General features: G+C 34.4%; 1 long non-coding RNA gene across 2 annotated transcripts; it reads left to right on the top strand.

Annotated features, from left to right (window-relative positions):
• Positions 1-7,152: 7,152 nt before the first annotated feature.
• Positions 7,153-10,949, top strand: LOC104647392 (uncharacterized). Of its 2 annotated transcripts, none has more exons than XR_741485.4 (2): positions 7,153-10,009; positions 10,740-10,949. It is a non-coding gene; the product is annotated as an uncharacterized lncRNA (long non-coding RNA). The 2 variants fall into 2 exon arrangements; XR_011221232.1 differs by lacking the exon at positions 10,740-10,949 and adding an exon at positions 10,493-10,720.
• Positions 10,950-20,725: the final 9,776 nt, after the last annotated feature.

Genomic DNA, 20,725 nt, shown 5'->3' with positions numbered 1-20,725 from the left:
CTTCAAAGTGACTCATTAATTTGTTACTTTATTTTTTTTACTTTTTGTCAAATTTGGGTGGTCGACCTTCACTGATTTCTTTATCCTTGTTATATTTTCTTTAAACAGTAAAAACAAAATTTATTAAATTTCGGTAGCCCGCCTTTCAGTGTGCCTCATTGATTTTTTTTCTCAATATTTTTCCTTTCAAAAATTCATTTGTTGAATATAGTTTTTATATCATATCTAAAGAACTACACAAATCTGATTCTCACCAATGAGATATGTAGGCAGCCCTTATTGGGTTTGATATTCTTTATTCAAAAGTTTTTTTATTTTTTATTCTTTTTAAAATGTTCATATTTTAAATTAATTTTTAACTTGGTTGGTGCCAACACAATTCAAGTGTGCATGTGAAAATAATTTGTACAATAGAGAAGATTGACTTCTTCTTAAATCATAAATTCTTTTGGTACCTCCATTCATACTTTTGTTACACTTGAAAATATTCTCTTACATACATTCAAGATTAGAACAAAATCAGATTCATTGTTTCATGTGCATTGTGTGGTGAGATTTTGAATTAAATTAAATTGTATTGCTTTGTTGATATAAAACTTGGCCTAAATGTTGTTGAGGCGAAATCTTGAGTAATGATTGATTTGAAAAATGCTCATAGCCCTTCTTTGACCCGTTTGAGCCTTTCAAAGTATACTAAATGACATTAATCCTTAGTGTGTCCCACGTTGAACCTTAAGCATTTTCTTTGGACAATCACATTTTAGCCTATACCTTTTCTGAGTGCTTATATGCACTATCCTCTTTTGGCCTGACTTTCTTGAGAGCATTGAAGACGTGCAAGTTACAAAGAAGATTTAAAGTTCAAATTTGTCAAAGAAAAAAGTTATCAAGGTACCCGAAAGTCAAGAATACAAAAATGACTTCAAAGAAAGAATAAAAAGTTCCAAATCCCCCCACAAGTTCAAGCAAGAAAAATTTCAACAAAAAAAAGAATGCTCCAAACCAATCAGGGGAAAATTCAAAAGATGATGAGATGAGGAAAAGCTCAGACAAGTAGAGCTTGAAAAGAAGTCAAAAAGTACAAAATAAGGGACAACAAAGAGGTCAAACGCTGAAGCGTAACAAATATGAAACCATCAATTTAGTGCAATGCTCAAGAAGGGAATAAGTCACTTTTATCCCAAATGATTATCCTACCCATGCCTAATCCTACATTACAAGTTATTAACAAGCCCTACACAATTTAAGTTGAAATGTTCTGACATTATTGGAGATTTACATGAAGGCCAAGCTATCACATTTTTGTTGAACATATTTTCTGAGTGTTAGTGTACTTTTCCAGATGTTCACAAATTACAATACTTTAAATGTGTTCAAATCAGTAATTTCTTTGAAGTCATGGCACATGAAACATGATTTTAGGTCTAGTTCAAAGTCTTTGTTTGTGGCCAGATGTACAAGTCTTGTTGTTACTTAATTACATTTGAGGTACCATTTGAATCAATAGGATTTACCTCGAAATCAATCTCAATTGAAAGATAAAAAATTGTGAGAAACTTTTTTACAATACAATTATTGGTGCTAACCAAGTTAAAATATGTTTCATTGTTCATAAAATAAAAATGGGTTGAAACCCAAATTTCATATTTTTTTCATACCAACTTTGTGGACACTTTCATTGTTGATGTTTGTCCAAAGTAACTTTTGTAAGCATGATGGAAATCTAAATAATTGTATACATTAATATAATTAAATAGTGATATAAATTAGCATATGATCATTTAGATTTGTTGTAGAATCAAAGGAATAAACATTGTGATAGAATAGCGGATTTGGAGGGATTGAATAACAGATTTCCAGAGATAGAATAGCTGATCTTTTAGGGATAGAAATGACGGATCTTTAGTGATGTGTAATCTTTATTCTTTCTATATAATGGAAAGACTCTCACTTTGAGAGGCATTCAACAGAAATTGACATGGTATTAGAGCCTTCTCTTAGCTGTCTTGTTTCATAGTCTATGTGGCTCCTTCTAGTTTGTTTTTTGAACATCTTGATTTTTTGTTGACTGTTTGTCAACAATCAATCCTACCACCTAGGACTTTTGATCTTAGTCATTCTTGTTTCTTTCGTGACTCTTTGTAGTTTTCATAGCTACTCAAAAGCATGAATTCACGTCACTTTGAATCCCTCAGTGAAAGTGTTCGATTCACTGGAAAAAATTATTCTTCTTGGGAGTTTGAGTTTCAGTTGTTTGTCCCTGCCAAAGAACTGTGAGGCTATATAGACGAAAGCGATTCTGCTCCTACTGATACAACAAAGCTACATGAATGGAAGATCAAGGATGCTCGGTGATGACATGGATTATAGTGGCAATTGAACCTCTTATTGTTCTTAATCTCAGGTCGTATAAGACAGCTAAGTCCATGTGGAATTACTTACAAAAGGTTTACAACCAAGATAATAGCGCAAAACGCTTTCAGGTAGAGTATGAAATTGCTAATTGCTCTCAAGAAGGTCTTTTTTTTCAGGATTATTTTTTTGGATTTCAGAACTTATAGGCTGAATTTACGGATATTGTGTATGAAAAAATATGTAATGAATCTCTATTAGTGATCCATGAAGTTCATGACCAAAACAAGCGAGACTAATTTTTGATGAAATTACGCTCTAACTTTGAGAGTGTTCGCTATAACTTGATGAATCGTAACTTCTTTCCCTCTTTGGATGTTTGCTTTAGAAAATTACTTCGTGAAGAGCAACGTCTTATCACACAAAATGCTTTCAATTAGGAAAATTATGTATGTTGCTTTTGCTGCTAAAGGTAAAGGAAAGGGAAGGGAAATGAGTAGAACTCAATGCTACAGTTGCAAGGAATATGTGCATATTGCTAGTAATTGTAGCAAGAAGTTTTATAATTATTGTACACAACAAGGACACATTATCAAAGAGTGTTCCACGCGCCCTCAAAACCATAGGGTCAACGCTTTTCAAGCTAGGATAAATGGTTCCACTATTGATAACTTATCTTTGGGACAAGTTCTTACTCCTGAAATGGTTCAACAAATGATCGTGTCAGCCTTTTCAGCAGTGGAATTACAAGGTAATGATGTTACATGTAATTTTTGGATTGTTGATTTAGGTACCTGCAATCATATGACCAACTCAACGAGCATCCTAAAAAATGTTTGTAAGGTCCATCACAGATACAGATTGTCAATTGTAGTAATTTACCCATTACCATGGTTGAGGATGTTACTCCAACTTTCAAGAATGTTTTTGTTTCGTCAAAGCTCTCAACTAGTCTTATTTCAGTTGGACAATTGTTAGATAATAATTGTAATGTGAATTTTTCTCATAATGGTTGTCTTGTGTAGGATCTTGTTTCAGGGACGATAAACACGAAGGGGCCTAAAGTTGGACAATTGTTTCCTATACACTATTCTATTCCTCCTGTTCTATCTTTTGCTTGTAGTTCTACTAGTATTATGACTGAGATTTCGCATAAGCGTCTACGACATCCAAATTCTGTTGTGTTGTCTCATTTATCAAATTCTGGTTTATTGGGAAATAAAAATCAATTTTCAGTTGCTTCCATTGATTGTTCTACTTGTAAATTAGGCAAAAGTCAAACTCTTCCTTTTCCTAATTTTGGTAATCGTTCTGCAAAGTGTTTTGATGTCATTCATAGTGATGTTTGGAGCATCTCACCAATTATTTCTCATGGTCATTTCAAATAATTTGTGAGATTCATAGATGATTATATTCGGTTTACGTGGGTGTATTTTCTTCTATCAAAATCTGAGGTACTTTCCATGTTCAAGACATTTTTTGCTGATATTGAGACTCAATTTTCTACGTGCATCAAATTATTAAGATCTGATTCTGGTGGATAATATATGTCTTATGAATTCAAAAAATTCTTACTTGACAAAGGAATTGTCTCACAACACTCTTGTCCATATGCACCACAACAAAATGGTGTTGCTGAACATAAAAATCATCATCTTTCAAATATCACTCGTACTTTGTTGATTGAGTCCTATGTACCATCTAAATATTGGGTGAAGGCTTTGTCTACTGCTGTCTATTTAATTAATAGATTTCCATCTAAAGTGCTAAATCTTGAGTCTCCATATTTTCTTCTTTATCACCAAAGTCCTACCTATAGTGAGTTTCATAAGTTTGGTTGTGTTTGTTTGTGCATTTCCCTCATTCAGAGTGCAATAAACTTTCTTTACAATCTACTAAATGTGGTTTTATGGAATATAGTACTTCACAAAAAGGTTTTATTTTCTTTGATCCATGTTCTCACAAATTTGTATTTCTAGAAATGTTGTTTTCTTTGAGAATCAGTACTTCTTTCCTATGATTATTGATTCTTCTTCTGCTTTTCCCATTCTTCCTACTTTTGAAGATTTATAATCTTATTTTAAGAGGTTCAAACCTAGATTTTTGCATGAACGACATCGGCCAACTTTATCCTATTCCGACACTGATCTGCCGCCTAGAACTATACCATAACTAGAATCTGAGAATTCTTCAAGACCTGGTCCTCTTAAGCCTACTCGGTCGCTCTACCAGAGTATCGCGTACTCCCAATTGGTATGGATTTTCCTCTACTTTATCTAACATTTCTGTTCCAACTTCTTACCCACAATCTTCCAAGCATGACTGTTGGCAGAAAGCAATGGAGGAAGAACTTTTGTCTCTTAAAGAAAATGACACATGGGATATTGTTTTATGTCCTTCAAATGTCTGCCCTATTGGATGTAAATGGGTTTATTCAATCAAACTCCAGTATTATGGAAATATCGATCGATATAAAGCTCGATTGGTTGTTCTTTGTAACATACAAGAGGATGGGATGGACTATGAGGAGATTTTTGCACCCGTAGAAAAAATGACTATGGTGCTAACTATTATTGCCATTACTGCTTCACAAAACTGGTCTCTTTATCAAATGGATGTCAAAGATGATTTTCTCCATGGGGATCTCAAAGAAGATATTTATATGGAACCTCCACATGGTTTGTTCTCATCGCCTACAACAGATGTATGCAAGTTGAAGCGGTCTTTGTATAGATTAGTACAAGCTCCAAGAGCTTGGTTTGATAAGTTTCGATCTACTTTGCTATAGTTTTATGTTGAGAAGATCAAATATGACTCATATTTGTTTCTTCGAAAAACATCTGCAGGTTGTGTTATTTTTTTGGTGTGTGAAGATGACATTATTACCACATGAACCAATTCTTCACTAATCACTAGCCTCCAACAACAACTTAAAGATTTTTTTCATATGAAAAATCTTGGTACTCTTACATATTTTTTGGGTTTGGAAGTTCATAATGTTGCTTCAGGTGTGTTTCTAAACCAAAAAAAATATGCTCAGGATCTGATTTCTTTGGTTGGTCTTCAAGATTTATCCTCCATAGATACTCCATTGGAATTGAATGTAAAGTATCGTTGTGAGGAAGGCGATATTTTTCATGATCCAACTATGTTTCGACAATTAGTTGGGAGTCTGAATTACCTTACTATTACTCGTCCTGATATATCTTTTGCATTTCAACAAGCTATTCAGTTTATGCAAGATCTCTGTCATCTCTACTTGGTGGCTATTCGTCGCATCATTCGGTATCTTCTAGGAACATCTACTTGTGGATTATTCTTTCCAAGCGGTTCTCTTATTCGTCTTAATATTCTTAGTGATTCTAACTGGGTGGGATGTCCTGATACTCGTCGTTCAGTCACTGGTTGGTGAATGTTTCTTGGAGAGTCATTAAAATCTTGGAAGAGTCAAAAGAAGGATGATATGTCAAAATCTTCAATAGAGGCTGAATAAAGATCCATGTCTACTGCTTGCTATGAGGTTGTACGGCTTTGTGGATTACTTGCTGAGATTGGATTTGCTCAATCTCATCCTAGTCCTCTCCATGATGATAATACAAGTGCTTTTCAGATTGCTACTAATATAGTTTTTCATGAGAGGACCAAACATATCGAAGTAGGTTGTCATTATATACGAGAAGTTGGAGATAAATGAGTCATTACTCTTCCATATGTATCCGGCAATATTCAAATAGCTGATGCGTTTACAAAATCTATGGCACGACCACGCCATCGATTTCTGTAGGCAAATTGATACTTATTTGATCTACCAGCATCAATTTGAGTGGGGATGTTAGTATGATGCAAATCTAAATAATTGTATATATTAATGTAATTATATAGTTATCTAATTTATTATGATCATATAGATTTGTTGTAGAATCAAAGGAATAAATATTGTAATAGAATAGCAGATTTGAAGAGGTTGAATAGCAGATTTGTAGAGATAGAATAGATGATCTTTAAGGATAGAAATGACCGATCTTTAGGGATGTGTAATCTTTATTCTCTCTATATAAAGGAAAGACTCTCACTTTGGGAGACATTCAGTAGAAAATTGACAACTTTGTGGACCATTTCATAGTCAAAATTATATTTTTGGATCGTCATAACCTTGAAAAAGACATCTTTTTATTTTTGGGTCGTCATATCCATTAAAATGACATCTTTTTATTTTTGGCTTGTCATATCATTCAAAATGACATCTTATAGATCTGGATCATCATATTGTTCAAAAGGACATCTTTTAAATTTGGATCGTCATATCCTTCAAAATGACATCTTATTATTTTGGGACATCATATCCTTCAAAAAGACATCTTTTTATTTTTGGGTCGTCATATCCTTCAAAATGACATCTTTTTAAATTTTGATCGTCATATCCTGCAAAATGACATCTTTTTAAAGTTGGGTCGTCATATACTTCAAAATGACATCTTTTAAATTTGGGTTGTCATATCCTTCAAAATGACATCTTCTTATTATGGGCTGTCATATCCTTCAAAACGACATCTTTTCAAATTTGGATCGTCATACCCTTCAAAATGACATTTTTAAAAAAAATGGATCGTCATACTTTTCAAAATGACATTTTCTTAAATTTGGGTGGTTGTACCCTTCAAAATGACATCTTTTTAAATTTAGGTCATCATACCTTTCAAAATAATATCTTCTAAAAATTAATTTATCATCTCAAATAAAATGATTTTTTTAAAATTGGTTTATCATGCTGTTCAACATGACACTTTTTATTTTGTTTTTTCATCTCACATAGACATTTTTTAATTCATGTGTTATTAAGTTTGAATAATTGCATTGGTAATTAATACCTTGTTTGTATGAGGCCATATTTGCATAATTTGTGTTGCCTTTAAGTTACATTTGTTAATAACATTGTTATTGAAGATTTTGTGATACACGTTTTATTGTTAAGTTCAAGTTGGGTCGTTCGCCTTTCAAAGAGACAAGTTGAGTTGTTACCTCATTGAAAGTTACATGTTATATACAAATAAGTTCGTCTGCCTTTCAAAGAGACACGTCGGATTATTATCTCGTTCAAAGTGACTTGTTAGATTCGATTGGGTCGTCTGCCTTTCAAAGAGACACATTGGGTTGTCATCTCCCTTCAAATGACATGTTAAGTTGAAGTTAGGTCGTCTGCCTTTCAAAGAGACAAGTTGGATTGTCACCTCGTTCAAAGTAACATGTTATATTCAAATTGGGTTGTCTGCATTTCAAAGAGAAATGTCGGGCTCTCATCTCCCTTCAAATGGCGTGTTAAGTTCAAATTGGGTTATCCTCTTATCAAATAGACAAGTTGGGTCGTCACCTCATTGAAAGTGACATATTATATTCAAATTGTGTTGTCTTCCTTTCAAGAGACATGTTGGGTTATCACCTCGTTCAAAGTGACAAGTTATGTGAAAGTTGGGACGTCCGCCTTTCAAAGAGAAATGTAGGGTTTTCGCCTCGTTCAAAGTCACATGATATATTAAGATTGTGTCATCTGCCTTTCAAGAGGTAAGTTAGGTTGTCACCTCGTTCAAAGTGACATGTTATGTTCAATTTGGGTCGTCCTCCTTTCAAAGAGACATTGGGTTGTCACCTCGTTCAAAGTGACTTGTTACATTCAGGTTGGGTTGTCCACCTTTCAAAGAGATATGTTGGACTTTCATCTCCCTTCAAATGGCATGTTAAGTTTAATTTGGGTCGTCCACCTTTCAAAGAGACAAATTGAGTTGTCACCTCGTATGGTATATTCAAACTGGATCGTCAGCCATTCAAAGCGACATGCTGGGTTGTCACCTGGTTAAAATTGAGATGTTGAATTCAAGAATGAGTTGTCATCTCCCTTCAAATGACATGTTATATTCAAGTTGGGTCATCCTGCTTTCAAAGACATACCTTGGATTGTCATCTCCTTTCAAATGGCATGTTAAGTTCAAGTTGGATTATCCGTCTTTCAAAGAGACAAGTTGGGTTGTCACCTCGTTCAAGTGACATGTTAAATTCAAGTTGGGTCGTCCGCCTTTTAAAGAGACATGTTGGCTTGTCACTTCGTTCAAAGTGACATGTTATGTTCTAATTGGGTCGGTCACCTTTCCAAGTGACACCGGGTTGTCACCTCGTTCAAAGTGAAATGTCATTCACTTTATCCTCTTTTCAAAAAGGTACACACATTGGTTGTGCAATTTTGCATGTAATATCGATGTTATGTGAATGTTTTCAATTTCCAGCCCAACCGACGGACGTAGAGTCTTGCTCAAAAGCTCTACTAACATCTCCTTCTGTTTTGCTCAAAGTTTATGAAACAAAATTTGGGTTCGTCAACTTTGTTTGACCTGAATCTCTTTCAAAGATCCTAATCAAATAAAGGGGCAAGTTGTTAACACCAAATTTTGGTCTGATAATTCTAAAATTAATACTTTTTGACTATTTTATTTTTAAATAATTCAGAATACATGTTTTTTCATTTGAATCAAATTGTTGATTATTGTCATTTTTTTCAATGTTTTAGCATTTTTTTCGATTAATTTTGTTTATATTATTTTGTCACAACCAGATGTTCAAATATTTGTTCACTTTTTATAAAATTATTATGTTTGTTAAATTACATTTTTTACATGTTATTGGTTACGTTAATTATATTTCTCCATATTCATTTTAGTTTGTTACATATGTTAATATTCATTTTGATATTTTATACACTCTAAAAATTCATTCAAATATGAATACAATTTGCATACACACATATTTTATCAACCAACATTTTTTTTATTCATAATTTCGAGCTCATAAGTTAAGCCCGGTTTTTACAATTCTTTCTATATAGAGTAATTGACTTAGTAAATTTAGAGGATGATGAATAAAATTATGGCGATACTTCCAAATTTTTCGTGTCAAGAAATATCTTATTGTTCATTATTTTCCTGGTGATAAATCACTGGAGTTTCACCAAAAACAAGCAAGTCCACCACCCCAAAACCCCCCATTTTTCCTTCTTCTCCTTTTTTTTTGGGCCAGCCACCTCCTTTCTCCATTTTTCAGGCTAAACTTTGATTCAAAACCCACCCGGAAAGGACCAAAAACTCTGGTATTACCAACCTTTCACCATTGTTCAACCCCCTTCTCCATTTCCGATGAGACCACCATGCTAAACACCGTCAGACTCAAAACCCCGATCTCAAACCACCGGAAATAACTTAGTTGCTCTTCTTCTTCTTCTTCAATAGCAAACAACAGCTACTCCTAACCTCACTGCCAAACCCCACCTTACCAGACCCATTTCGCCATTTTCATCTTTAACCCACCCTTTAAACCCTTTTCCTTTTCTGTTTTCCAGCCAAAACCACCCTTAGGCCATCAATGCTCCTTCTCCTTTCCCATCACCCCCAATTTTCTTCACCTTCCGGTGAAATTGGAACAAACCCGAACCAGCCTTCACCCTTCCATTTCTCCTCCTTCTCCAGCGAACAAACACCAACGAGTTCCGAGCTCGCGAATCAAAACCTCTCAAAGAACCGGTGCCAACAGGTGGAAATTGACCAGATCTCGCACCGCCAAGTTCCGATGGACAACTCGAAGCAACACCAGAAACTCCAGCCAACACAAAACCAATGTAAGCCTTCCGTTTGCTTTTCTCTGTATTGATCCGTTCATTTCATGTGGTTATCTTATTTATTTTTATTTATTTTCCCATTTGTTCATGACTATGAATTTTTTATTTTTTTTTATTCTTTATCTTTCTAATTTTGTACATATGTGATTATTTTTAATTTATTAAATTGGTTACATTCATGTTGAAGGAAGTTACAGAAATCATTGTTACTACATTAACATTATTTAATTATTACGTTATTATTATTTTGTTGTTAATTAATTTTACTTGTTTTTTTAATTCACAGTTTACTTGTCAAGTTGGTTGTTATTCTATTATTATTTTTTATTTAATGTCCTGTTAGTTGTTTGCTTTTAGTGTTATTATTGTTATGTGTTGTGTATTTTATTTTATTATTATTATTATCATTATTATGTTTACTCATTTTGTTCGGGATTAATATTAGATATCTTGTGTTTTATTAAATCGTTTCTCTTCATACAGTGTAACGTAAGATTTGACAATGGAAAACTCTCTCGGTCGATTTGGAGGCCTCCCCATTTTAAAAGAAGGATTTAATTTAAGTTCATATACTTTTATTTGTTAAACTGGTCGATGAAGAAATTATCGTCAATTTTCAAGGTCTCCCATGTTAATAAGACGAGTTTTTTTATTTTTAAGTTATCATTTGATTCATTTATTTTTACTCATATTTATTTATTAGTAACACTAGTTCTACGTGTCTTTACAGGTACACAGATTTGCTTCCAATTGAAGCTATTAGAATTACGTTTGAATTATACTCTTTATTCATTATCTTGTATATATTGACATTAGATAGCTCTAGGTTGTTTTTTTATAATATCTTATCTATTACTTTTGTATGTTACATGTTTATTATACTCGTACATTATTTTATTTTATTCATCAATTTGAAAAAAATTAATTCATACGGGATGAACATTTGTGGATTCTAAGGATGTCGAATCTCTTCCCTTCGAATAACTTGAACCCCTTACCTAGATCAATTGATCTTGTAGACTTCCTTTTAAGATTAATTAATTGGTTTCTTAGCTTTTCAAAAACTTAGGTGGTGACTCCCTTAAAACCCTTTTCAACCCCTTTTAATGCTCGTTTATTCATTAAATTCTTTAAAATTAAGTAACTTATTATCTTTTAAGTCACCACGACGTTTCGCTCGACTTGAATAAAGTAGTGATGTCAACAATAATTGTATTGCACAATGTCATATAGTGTTTGATCATTAGATATGCAAATCTATGTGATTATAGTCTTGAATAAATTGGTGTACACATTAAGTAGTTAGTTACAAATTTTGGTTAAATATTTAATTCGTAAATGATGAATAGATGCTTACGTGCCTTTTCGATTTTACATTTAAATATGAAACCATTATGAGATTTGATTTGCTTAAATGTGTATATCAAAAGCATAATTGATTTAAAAAATAATAGTAAACAAAAAGATCTTGCCTCATTATAACTCATAATAGACATGGCATTAAAAATTATCATTACTAACTTAAACAAAGATGAAAAACTTAACAGTGACAATTACATCATTTAGAGTCATTAAATATAAATGCTCTGGAAGGTATAAATCATGTTTTTAATCAACTAGGAGAGGGTCATACTGCACAACACCTTAGGGTAATGTCAAACATGATAGCTCAACTCAAGAGTGTTGGTCATGTTTTTTTCAAATGAGCAACAAGTTCGGCAGTGGTTTAGTCTCTTCCCAATATTTGGGAACATTTGAAGGTTAACTTGACCCATAATGAGAGAATCAAGTGGTACAAAATCTTCAAACTTCAAGCGTAAGAAAAACTGGAAAAGAAATGGTAAAGACAAAGATACTGGAGAAGGACTGTCTAAGTAAAAGAAAAAAACGGCCAAATACCAAAAAGGGAAAACAGGTTTTTCAAGAAGAGAGACAAAAGCAAAATGAAGTGCTACAATTGTCAAATGTTGAGACATTTCGCTCGTGAATGCAATAAGCCGAAAAAGACTCAAAATTCATCAACCACGTGAGTCGAGATCGAGAAGTGTTTGTGGAGTTTTGTCGAGTTTCATCTAAATCAAGGTGGATCTACGTAGAAATTAATGTGAAACTAGAAGTCAAAGGGATAGAAACTTAAAAAGTAGACTGTGTAAAGGCTGTTCTTTGATGTTGCATGACGTCCTATATACACCAAATATTCAACGAAACTTAGTATATGTGTCTATTCTTTTAGACGTTTATTTTGATTTGTTTTTTAGTTGTAACAGTTTTAGAATAACTCTAGATAATGTTTTATATGGTTTTAGACTTTGTTATCTCTATTTTATCATATTAGATTGTAATCCTTAAACTTATGACTATTATGTGGACTATTGTGTAATGACATGTTATTCAAGTAACAACGATGTTGATGTTATTACATGGTATGCAAGGTGAGATCAAATAGGGTTAAGATCAAATGAATAGGTTGTCAAAAGAAGGGCATTTAGGTTCTTTCACCAAAATTGAAATGTCAACTTGTGAAAATTGTCTTGATATAAAGATTACGGGTAAACCATTTGGAAAGGTCTGGTGTTGCATACTTCATTACATTTATTCATGATTTCACGTGTTTCGATTATGTCTATTTGATATCTCAAAATATGAAACAGTTGAGTGTTTTAAAAGATATATGAATGAAGTTCAAAATCAATTAGATAAAAGAATAAAGGTTTTAAGAATCGATCGAGGACGTGAACATTTATCAAAATAATTTGAAGAATTATTTACGAAAAAGGGTATTATCAAAAGTTAACTACTTATTATACATCTCAACAAAATGGTATTGCTGAAAGAAGGAATAGAACATTATTGGAAATGACAATATCAATGATGGTGCAAACAAAACTGTCTATCTCTTTCTGTAGAGATTCATTATTGATTGCAGCTTACATATTGGACAAAGTGCCTCCTAATCCAATGTATTCCATTCCTTATGAACTTTGGGCTGGTGATAAAACAAACTTGAATGATCTATGATTGTGGGGTTGTGTGGCATATATTAAAGATCATTTTGGTGAGTTTGGTAAACTAAGTCCAAAAGGAAATATCTATTCATCGATAAATTGAAGGATGAAATTGTTACTAAAATTGTATCATGAGATGTCAGATTTTTTGAAAATGATTTTCCCAAAATACTGAAATAGGTGAAGTTGAGACTTCGTAAGAAATGTTGAATTCAGAAGATCAGGTAATGTTATCAAACATACTTGATAATTCAACGGATCAAGAAGTTATTCATGGTTCGAATGAGAGTTATGATTCTCATAAAACTATACAGGAATCTGAACTTCAAATACTTAAGAATTTAAGAAAAGGTGTACCTAAACTATCTTATTATATTGAGGATTATGTTTTCTTAGTATCTCATACAGAATTGGATGAACCTAATTTTGTAACTTAGGCTTTATCAAGTCTTGCAAGGGATGAATGGATTAAAGTGATGAAGGAATAATTAGAGTCCACGAAAACCAATAAGTCTAGGATTTAGTTGACATTCCCAAGGAACGTAAAGCTATTGGGAATAAATGGATTCTCAAAGTTAAACACAAATTAGAGAAGTCCATAGAAAGACAGGAAGCACGATTGGTGGAAAAAAGGTTTTACTCAAGAAGTTGGAATAGACTATGAGAAATTTTTTTCACTAGTTGTGAAGTTTACTTCCATACAATTACTTTTAGATATTGTGACACGTTTATATCTTGAATTATACCAAATGGATGTGAAGACCACTTTTCCGAATGGATAATTAAATGAGGAAATCTATATAGAACATCCAGTAGGTTTCGTTGTTAAAGGTCAAGAAAAGAAAGTATGTAAATTGAGAAGATAAATTTATGACCTAAAATAATCTTCAAGGAAGTGGAATTTGAGATTTCATAAGTAGGTGATGTCATTTTAGTACACCACGATGACTTTCGTAGATTATTTTATTAGCTAAAAATAATTTGGAGTATGTGAAAACTCTCAAGTCATGACTTTCAAAATTATTTGACATGAAAGATGTGGGTGAAGCAGACTATATATTGGATGTTAAGATCAAAAGAGATCGTTCTAAGAAATTTTTGAGTTTATCTCAATAAACTTATATAAAGAAAATATTGGAATGTTTTTGAGTGAATTGTTGCAAATTCACGGATACTCATGTAGATAGGGGTGAAACTTGCCTTGAAATGTGTCCAAAGACGGAAAAAAACAAAGACATGTCTCGAGTTCCTTATTCTACTGTTGTCAGGAGTTTCATGTATGTTATCATGCGCACTCATCTAGACATTTGTTATGACGTGAGTCTAGTTAGCATGTATCAATTCAATCCTGAAAAATCATTAAAAAGAAGTAAAGAGAATATTTTGATACCTGAATGGAACTACAGATCATACATTGTGTTACAGTGGATCTAATTTATTCATAAGAGGTTATACTGATGTTGATTGCGCTGGTAACCGAGATGATAGAAAATCAACATCAAGTTATGTGTTCTTACTAAATGGTGGTACTATTTCATGGAAAAGTAAGAAGCAAACTTGCACAACTTTTTCAACCATGAAATCCGAATTTGTGGCTTATGCATCTGTCGTACAAGAAGTTGTTTGGTTATAGAGATTCTTTGAGCATTAAAGTATGGCAAATAATTCTAAAGGTCCCATTATTCTATATTGTGATAGACAATAAACTATCATGTACACAAAGGATCCTAGTATCACAACAAGACCAAACACATTGATATCAAGTATAATTTTATGAGAAACTAAGTGATAAGTGGACAAATAACTTTGCAATACATTCCTACACGTGAAATGATAGTTGATCCTGTTATGAAAGTCATCTCTAGAGAATTATTTGAAAAACATGTTAAGGCTTTAGGTTTACTTAGAGTATGATGATATTTCAATGTTGTAAAATGAATTGATTGTTATAATATTCTCTTCTATATAAAACTATAGAATTTATATTCAATGTAGTATGCATGTGATTATTTATAAGATATAAAGTCTATTAAACAAGTCACGAGATTGCCTCTCTCACATGAGCAATTACCTCTTACGTCGGGGAACGTGAATAAATGAGTTTCATCAACATTTTATGACTTGTTTTGTGATCCAGACAAAAGTTTCTCTAAGAAAATTTTAAGGATCACTGAAGAAAGAACTAGAGTTAAACATCAAGAGATATATATTTAGACCAAGGTCTGTATGATGTTGAATAATCGAAAAAATGAAACACAAATTTCAATCTAAGATGTAAACAGCGTAACACGTGTTTCATACCACATGTGTCAAGAGATCAATGGGTCAACGAATGAATATTCCCTAATTCTTTATTGTATGAGACCCGCAAAATTTAAAAGAACTTCTTAATGAAATACCGTTTGACCTTTTGTTTGTTCTTGAAATTTTGAAATATATGTTGCTATTTTAGCATGTTACTAATCGCCATGAGCGATTCGACGATGTGATACATGTCTAGGAAAGCAATTGATATGGAACAGATAGATTCGAGTAGAAAGGAAAGATGATTAAATGAACAATTCAACTTCTATACATAAGCTGGCTAGTACACACAAGTATAATTGTGCGTATAAAGTTAAGCACGAACTCGAGTTTACCTCTTTAAGAGGTTGAGGGATCGAATTAGTAACTACTGAAATAGTGAGTGACGTCTGGGGTATTATGAGTAATAGTGTCCTTCAAATAGTAATGAACTCTTTCCACATGTGATTTGATTCTTATGTAGGGCCTATAAAACCTTAAAGGTAAGCTCTTCATGCTTACATGTCGCACGAACTATTTGTCATATGAATTGTGTGTTTGATTGATATAATGTCAACTTTTATTGTGTCCACCATGTGCAAACTGATTAAGTTTTTGATCGTGGATCGCCCATGTGGACCGAATCGATCAAACCCAATATATTTTATGCTTTATCGCACTAATTTTAGTTAAATAATTAATTTGGATAATTCCATTTAAAAGAATAAGGCAGAATAGTTAATAGTAACTGTTCAACCTATCCTTAAAATACTCCTAGTAGGAGTATTTTTAAAAGAATGTGCAACATGAAAAGAGTGGAGAGGATATGCGAGAAACAGAAGTTTTAGAAAACTGGTGATCTTAGACAAATTAATCAACACATAAAGAAGACTTGTAGTTTGTAAATAAAGATCTTTGTTTCCTAGTGATACAAAAAGGGACTTGAGCGCAATCCCGTCAAAGTAGCAAAATCAACGATTTTTGCTATAAATTACAAGGTACACATCTCAATATTGATTTACTTTATAATTCCATCATTGGTTTCGGAGCCATTGTTATTGATCCCTTATGTGCGGCTTACTTGTGTATTTAATGTGTATGTTAATAAGAAATAAAATTGAGACCAATTTTTAATAAGTGAATATAAAAAATTGGAAGATGTTAGTTTTTTTTACGCTCGAATGTGGATTTAATTATATGGTAAATAGGATTCAAAACCCTATTTGATTGTGACTCATGAAATAAATAGGATTACTTGTCCAACTAAGAAAGATATTCTGGATTTTTTAATGTCACGACCCAAAACATGTCGTGAGTGGCACCCACATTTTTCCTCCTATGTGAGCGAACCAACCAATCTAAACCCCAACATCTTAACCATAATAAACAGAAAACAATGCGGAAGACTTAAAACTCATTAACAAAATCAATAATCAACTTCTAAAACTCAAAACTTATCATTATCCCCCAAAATCTGGAAGTCATCGCACAAGAACATCTATCCTCAAATTACTAATTCTAAGAGTATCTAGAAAGCTAGAATAAATAAAAAGCTAGTCCATGCTGGAACTTCAAGGCATCAAGACATGAAGATGAAGATCCAGTCCAAGCTAAAAGCGTTAGCTCACCCTGAAATCCGGTGTAATGAAGACTGGCTAGAGTTGCGGTAGAGTTGAAGACGACGGTACGTTCGCTGTACTCCACAAATAACAAAGAAAGAAACATACAAGTAGGGGCCAGTACAAACACAAGTACTTAGTAGATATCATCGGCCAACTCAAAATAGAAAACAATATATATCAGATAATATCATAAAATCAACCACAATACTCAACATGCGGCATTTACCATTACCATAACCCTTGGTCACAACACCAAGCACATCAATGAGGACTCGCGCCTCCCCATCATATTCATTTGGGAATTAGGTTCATTAAATTGAGTATATTAACATCTTTCAAGATTCATTATCTTTATTTCTCTCGTGTCGGTACGTGACACTCCGCCTCCATATACTATCCTGGTGTCAGAACGTGACACTCCGATCCTCATCATACTATTCCGGTGTCGGAACGTGACACCCGATCCATATTCTATCTTGGTGCCAGAACGTGGCACTCCGATCCATATACTATCCTGGTACCGGAACGTGGCACCCGATCCATATACTATCCTGGTGTCGGAACGTGACACTTCGATCCTCATATACTATCCTGGTACCGGAACGTGGCACCCGATCCATATACTATCCTGGTGTCGGAACGTGACACTCCGATCCTTATCATACTATCCTGGTGCCGGAACGTGGCACCCGATTCCCTAATCCCACTACTTTCGTTGATCAAGCCTTCTTTTATACCAAGGCATCACCATTAACAAAGTAGATTAGGGTTTTTCAAGATTTAGGATTCAATAGCTTCATCATGCTTATTTTATCCCAATTATATAATCACATTCATGCAAGCATACAATTAAGCATATAGAAGGGTTTACAACACTAACAAATACATATCATTCTCTATTAAGAGTTTACTACGAATAGCATAAAAACCATAACCTACCTCCACCGAAGAATTGTGATCAAGCAATCTACTTTCCCAAAGCTGCGTTCTTCCTCTCTCTCAATCGATCGTTTCTCCCTCTCTCTCTGTTCTTTTTCTTTTTCTTATTCAAACCCTCTTTCTTTTACCCTAATAAGCATAAAATTAAGTATAAAAGATGATAAAATACCCCACTACTTGTTTCAAGGTTCTCTCTTTTAACCCCCAAGTAATTAAATTATTAACATTAAACCACTAACTTTAAAATTATAAGCAGGAATACTCCAAAACGCCCCTTAAAATATTAAACAGAAATCCGACCCAGTCAGGGTTTACGCAGTCTATGACGGGCCGTCGTGCCTGCGACGGTCCGTCCTGCTGAGTCGTCACAGAGTTCATAGACTGAAATTTACTGAAGGATCTGTGACGGCCCGTCACGCCTGTGACGGTCCGTCCTGCCATTCCGTCACGAAGTTCAGAGAGTCAATTTCAGTACCCAAATTTCAGAAATCTAAGTGTTTTGGAACGAGACCCCCTCGACGGTCCGTCGTGGGATCCGTCGTCTCAGCCAGTTTTTCCAGAAATAAAATTTGCTGCTCAAAACGACTAAACAGGTTGTTACAATAGATACCAATTTACCCATCGTTCGTCCTCGAACGATCACAAGAAAAGAAACAAGGGCGAAAAGGAGTACCTGAATCTGTAAACAGGTGTGGGTATCTTTCTTGCATATCAGCCTCCTTCTCCCAAGTGGATTCTTCAACTGGTCGATTCTTCCATTGAACCTTGATGGATGCAATCTCTCTTGACCTCAACTTTCGGACTTCTCTATCTAGAATGGCAACAGGCTCCTCCTCATAAGTCAAATTCTCATCAAGCAGAACTGAATCCCATCGAATAATGTAGTTTCCATCCCCATGGTATCTTTTCAACATAGACACATGAAATACCGGATGCACTCCGGACAGTCCTGGGGGCAAGGCTAATTCATAAGCTACCTCCCCCACGCGCTTCAAAACTTCAAATGGACCAATATACCTTGGGCTTAGCTTACCTCGCTTACCAAACCGTATCACCCCTTTCATGGGTGAAACCTTCAACAAGACTTGCTCACCCTCGATAAACTCCAAGTCCCTAACCTTTCGATCTGCATATTCTTTTTGTCTACTTTGAGCCGCTAAAAGCTTTTCTTGAATAATGCATTTCACTTTATCTAACGATTCTCTCAGAAGATCAGTACCCCACGGTCTAACTTCAAATGTATCAAACCACCCAATGGGAGACCTACATCTTCTCCCATACAGTGCCTCAAATGGGGCCATATCAATACTTGAGTGATAGCTATTGTTGTATGAGAACTCTGCTAAGGGTAAGAAGTTATCCAATGACCCCCAAATTCTATCACACATGCACGAAACATATCTTCTAACACCTGAATTGTTCGCTCACACTGACCATCGGTCTGAGGGTGAAATGCAGTACTAAGGTCCAACCTAGTACCTAATTCAACATGCAATATTCTCTAAAACTTAGAAGTAAACTGCGTAGCTCTATCTGATATGATGGAAAGTGGAACTCCATGCAATCGAACAATTTCTGAGATGTAGAGTCTGGCTAACTTCTCTGCATTGTAGGTCACCTTGACCGGGATGAAGTAAGCAGACTTAGTTAATCTGTCCACAATTACCCAAATAGAGTCAAACTTCCCCAATGTCTTTGGAAGACCAACCACGAAGTCCATTGCAATTCTCTCCCACTTCCATTCAAGAATGGACATTCTCTGAAGTGTTCCTCCGAGCCTCTGGTGTTCGTACTTTACTTGCTGACAATTTGGACATTTGGCCACAAAATCAACAATGTCGCGCTTCATTCTACTCCACCAAAAGTGTTGCTTTAGGTCACGGTACATCTTGGTTGCACCAGGATGTATAGAATATCCGGAACTATGACCCTCTGTAAGAATAGTGTGGATCAAATCATCAACACGGGGCACACATACCCTTCCCTTAATTCTCAAAACACCTTCCTCATCCATTATTGCTTCTTTAGCCTCTCCTCGCAACACCATATCCCGAATTTAGCTTAGTTTCTCATCATCAAATTGTTTTCCCTTGATCTTGTCAAGAAAAGAAGATCTCGCCTCAACACTGGCCAAAAATCCTCCCTTCTTATTTACTTCTAACCTCATAAAGTCGTTAGCCAGAGTCTGAACCTCTCTAGCCAATGGGCGTCTAGAAACTTGTAAGTGGGCTAAACTACCCATGCTCCCTGCTTTTCTACTTAAGGCGTCTGCCACAACATTAGCCTTTCCTGGGTGATACAAGATGGTAACATCATGATCCTTTAGTAGTTCCATCCACCTCCTCTGTCTCAAATTCAAATCCCTCTGAGTAAAGACATATTGTAGGCTACGATGATCCGTATAAACTTCACACTTGACCCCATATAGATAATGTCTCCATTGTTTTAATGCAAACACAACTGCGGCCAATTCCAAATCGTGGGTCGGATAGTTACGTTCATGAACCTTTAATTGCCTCAAAGCATAAGCAATTACATTCTTCTCTTGCATTAGCACTGCACCCAAACCAGAATAGGATGCATCACAGTAAACAATAAAGTTCTTACCCTCTACTGGCAAGGTAAGGATAGGTGCAGTAGTCAGCAAGGTCTTGAGTTTCTGAAAGCTTTTTTCACATTCATCCGACCATACAAATGGAACATTTTGCTTAGTCAAGTTCGTCAATTGGGAAGCAATAGAAGAGAATCCCTTGACAAATCGATGGTAGTAGCTGGCTAAACCTACAAAGCTCCTTATTTCTGACACATTAGTAGGTCATACCCAATTTCTCACTATTTCAATCTTAGAAGGATCCACCATCACTCCA

This window comes from Solanum lycopersicum, chromosome 5 (genome assembly GCF_036512215.1).
Source record: "Solanum lycopersicum chromosome 5, SLM_r2.1".
In the NCBI taxonomy this organism is placed as follows: Eukaryota; Viridiplantae; Streptophyta; class Magnoliopsida; order Solanales; family Solanaceae; genus Solanum; species Solanum lycopersicum.
The sequence above is the reverse complement of the archived record's forward strand: the minus strand, read 5'-3'. Positions and strand labels throughout refer to the sequence as shown.